The sequence below is a fragment of the Orbicella franksi genome, chromosome 2 (assembly GCF_964199315.1).
Source record: "Orbicella franksi chromosome 2, jaOrbFran1.1, whole genome shotgun sequence".
In the NCBI taxonomy this organism is placed as follows: domain Eukaryota; kingdom Metazoa; phylum Cnidaria; class Anthozoa; order Scleractinia; family Merulinidae; genus Orbicella; species Orbicella franksi.
In genome coordinates this window covers 22,245,127-22,249,925 of record NC_138146.1, presented here as the reverse complement: position 1 = coordinate 22,249,925, position 4,799 = coordinate 22,245,127, and positions in this window count along the sequence as shown.

Sequence of the window (4,799 nt, the reverse complement as noted above, 5' to 3'; positions counted from 1 at the left end):
AAAAAAGAAAGGAATTTCGCAGGATTTTTATCAGTCTTTTCCCACGGTTAAATATATACTTAATGTATTTCAATCATTTAAACAATACATCAAAAGCTAGGCCGTGCGCTGAATATCTTTCATGTCAAAAATAAATCATGTATTGGATGTTGCGACCTGACCAGTTCTGGTCGAACAGGCTAAGAACACAAACAGTAATGCTACTTTTTGAACAAGTTTTCGTATCTAGTAGTTTGAGAGCTGTAGTTTCATCTACAGCTGATGCACAAATGGTCAGGATAATTACTGCACTATGGTTATTTGATAACATGGAGAGCTCTTCTTTCGCAAAACCAAGAGTCCCCAAAAAAAGCAAAGAGAAAAACGTCTTTACCCTATACGTAAGAAAATTAAAAGAGTGGATATTCGCAAAACTGAGACAATGTTTCTTCACTTCACAGTCTCAGTTGAGATATGGTTTCCTTCCCATCAGTGAAGTGCCTAATTCAAGAAAAATTTCTAACATTTCAAACACATCCGGTGAATCATTAAGCTGTTCGAATATCCCGGGAATTTTTGGCAACAAATACTTCCCTTTATTTGGACCCTTTTGCTCGAAAACTCGGTGAACCTGCCGATCCCGTGCAAGGTAGACTACTGGCAGCCGGTCTTTTCTCTAAGGGTCAGACGAGTCTTTATTCGTGAACACGATTGCAAACGGGAGGTATGGGACGATCCGAAAGAGGGATGGGATCGCACCCATCATGCCGTCTGAAATGTATCGGCTCATAAACCCTGCCTGATTTCGAGAGAAAAAAACAGACTGCAAGCAGTCTAAGTACAAAGGAGCAGCATGTACAACAGGAAGAATACAAGGACACGAGAAAAAAAGGCCAGTAAAAGGTTGTCTCTTTTTCGATTCAAAATATTAACCGGCTATCCTTCTTAATTCAGTGCGATATACTTTCAGCTTCAAAACGCCAAGAAGTGGATGCAGGGCAGTGCTGAAGTCTCAATTACCCCGAGTCAAATTTTCGGCGATTTCTTGTCCACCAGTCAAAATTTTGAGTCTATTTCATGACTTTCCTAGCTAACCGTAATTTTGCAGATCGCAGATCTCAGCTGTCAGTTAAAACACGCGTCAATTCAATGGAAGGAGCTTCTTGTCTGCCGATAAGGATTGCCTCGGGGCCAACTTAATGGAGCCTGACTAGGTCCAACTACATGTAGAACGAAGAAACAGACTGTTCTGAGTGACGTACACGGGGTTCGTGGTTAGTGTACGTGTAGCTCACAACTCATTGGTATTTTACATTTTAAGTAGACCTTACTATGAAGATCTGGATTGGGATGCTGCTATCTCAATTATCAGTCATATGTGCGTGGTCTCCGGTGGTTATCAGTTAAAATTTCAGCCCCATTGCTCAGCCATCAAAACATTTTTTGCAGATCTCAGCTTTAAGTTCAAAATCGGTCGTCATATCTTAGGTGACAGTAAACATTTTCAATGAACAATTCTCAGTAATCAGTTAAATTCCATACAGACCCTCTTCAAGGGCTCATCCTTTCCTTTCCCTAGTCCCTCCGGCCTGATTTGATGAATTGCAGGAAAACGACTTTCAAGAAGGCAAGCTGTGACTTATGTGAGCACTTTCGATATGCCTCGTTCATTGCGAACCTAGAAAACTGGAGTCCAATTTAGCTTAAGCTTCCTAACGGATAATCCCTCGAGCATTACATTGAATTTTTCTATGGCCCTACACGACCTACACGGTCCACGGACGCTCTTTTTCTTTTGCTACGAGTTAGTTTTCTTCGTGTGCGCGAGAGCGCCCTTTCCCCATAGCCACCCCCTTGCATTTGCACTTTTGCTTGCGATCTCGACGAACTCAAGACAAAATAAAGTCAAACCTGTATGTAACGGTCACCCTTGGGAAATGGCCAGGTGACCGTTACGTACAGGGTTACCGCTGTACACAGGTTTCCTTTAAACTCCCCTGGAAGTCAATAAATAGCCTTTTTATGTGGAAATAATCACTCAATTTACGTTTTATTGACAATAACGAGTAACAGCAACCCAATAAACACGATAAAAAAAGGCCCACAAAATGTCCGTGGTGTACTTTAAGAGAGGTGCAGTATACTTGGATCTAAATTTCCTTGTAGGAAAAGCTATTAAGGTAACAATATGGATTTCAAGAGGAAAAAACAATCGGTAATAGTTTTCTGATATTTCGGAGCTCGAAGCTTGATTTCATGTGGTATGTCATTAACTTTACTCAGTGTGAAAGAAAGTTCTTCATGTTCATGTATTAGACTAGTAATTGTGTTTTATAGTACCTGTATTTGTAATTTTGTGAGATCCCTGCATTGGTGGCTGCTATTTAACGAGCTGATGAATAAAGCTTGTCATTATTCTTTAATCGTAACCCAATTTCGTGACCGTTATATACGGGTAAAAGATAATGAAATTGTGCATTCAGGAAGTCTAAAGGGTGACCGCGTCTGTCATATACAGATGACCGCTATATGCAGGTGAACTTAACAGTAAACATAAGGGACGACTTTTGAGAAGCTGTTCCGCGACCGTTATACACAGGGTGACCGCTATATACAGGGTCGTTATGTACAGGTTTGAGTGTAGAGGGTCTGTGGACACACTGCACACGAACTTGCTCCATTACAAGGAGCACTTAGCTGTCTATCAACTCTGAGTCGATGAAAACAGATTTTCTCGATGAAAGGAAATCCTTGTCCTTGCCCGTCGTTCTTGTTGATATACGAAACATTTCGTACCATTCATCATTGCCGCGCATTTTGTAACTGAAAACGCAACCTCGTATATCTGGTTACTTATTATCCAACTGCAGCGAATACTGTCCAAATAACAGTACAAATATACAGCAATATTGTACAGTAGAAAACCTGTTTGCCGTACAGGTCGGCGCGCGCACGCAAAACTGTCACACTCTCCCTCTTTCATTGATAAATTTATTGACTACAGTAGTTGGATAATAAATCTCTTATTAGATGTTTTGGTGTGTAGTATCGCTGTATATTTTTACTCGTCGTTTGTATTTGACTCGCTCTATGGGCTCGTCAAAATATGGCACAACTCGTAAAAATATATAGCGATACTGCACACCAAAACATCTTGTAAGATATATCATTATATGTACTTCACTTACAGTGCCAGTAATAATGGGACTCTTCCGAAAATCTAGGAAACAAGAGCCGAAAAAACCGAAAAAACCGGATGACTTACCTATCCTGAATTTGTAACAATAAGTTGCGCTGCATGTGAACGCTTCCGCGTGTGTGATACTTGAAATCAGCATTGCTCAAACGGGACCAGGGGGGGGGGGGGGGGGTGAAGAGAGATGGATATGAGGTATAATATTGTAGCCTTTCCTAGGCATTGCGTGATATAGTCCGTGAGTCACGCGATATGTGTGACATTCCCACAAAGGAATGTAACGGCCTGTCCAAACGGTAAATGTTTGGCGACCAAACATCATCAAACATTGTTTGATGACCAAACATGCTGATGTTGAAGTGAGTGGCCAAACAGTTAAATGATCACACACAGATCAAACTAGGGATACAAGCCACTGAGCAAGCGTGGGATGCATGCGCGCTCCAAACATGTTTGATACGGCTGTCCAAACGAACAAAACATCGCCCATCAAACACGAGAACAAAAGAAATGTTTCAAGTTGTTTGATCGAATGTTTGATGGCCTTCAAATTTTTTCAAACACGACTAAACACGATCAAACACGATCCAACGCCACCAAACAAGGTGGCCAAACGGTAAAATGTTTGGTCACCAAACAATGTTTGATGGTGTTTGGTCGCCAAACATTTCCCGTTTGGACAGGCCTTAATGACTGTAATTTTAAAAAGGCATCTGTAATGAACATCTGTAATCAGGCTAACTAAACCCCTTGTTTTCCCTTCAAAACGTTTGGAAATATAGTCACTGGTTATCCGTTTAGGAAGTAAGTAAGTTTCGGAATAAACGTGAACATGACATGAATCTCGGCACTCGAAATTTCTGTGCCAACCGCTTGCCGGACTATAGAAAGGAAAGGGGAGTGAAAGAAAGCTACAAGCAAGTAAAATATTGGTCCAACAACTCGACTTTGTTAAGCGGGAATAAGGCACCCTCTGATAGAATTACTCGAGGCTTCGTTAATTTATACTTGCTTAACAAACCTGAGGATCACGCCAAAGACATCGTCAACCATGCCATTCCAGATTTCACCAGCGTGGGTTATCTTCTTCCAGCGTTGCATTGCTGCTATCTCCGTGCGCCACTAGACACCATGTTTTGATATCAGAGGAAAAAGGTTAGTTTGTGTTGTTGTTTGTTGGCACTAGCTAATTCTGGTAATTTTATAAGAAAGGCCAAGCAACCAAAGGTCTCAGTGTTGACCAGCGCTTTGAAGCCAACAAAAATAAAGTTATCACTGGTGTGTCATTCGTGCCATTTAGAATGCGTTATCTGATACCTGTCTACCACATCCAAACTTTTTTCTTTGACTATGCACCGATGACAGAGAAAGGAAATGTCACTTCAAGTGGCTCACACTGCCCTCGAGTCATCACTGAATCGTTAGTGTATTTATCACAGGCGTCCCAAACTCATGATTTTAAAATTATCAATGTAAGCGTATCAAGTGGGACGTGACTACCTGAAGTACGCGGTTCCTGGCACCGTCTTGGTTGAAGGTCATTAGGTCAAACAGGGCAAAAAAAGATGGAAGTTCGAATACACAATTATTTGGGGATGAGTATTAAACATTAGAGAGTTTTCAT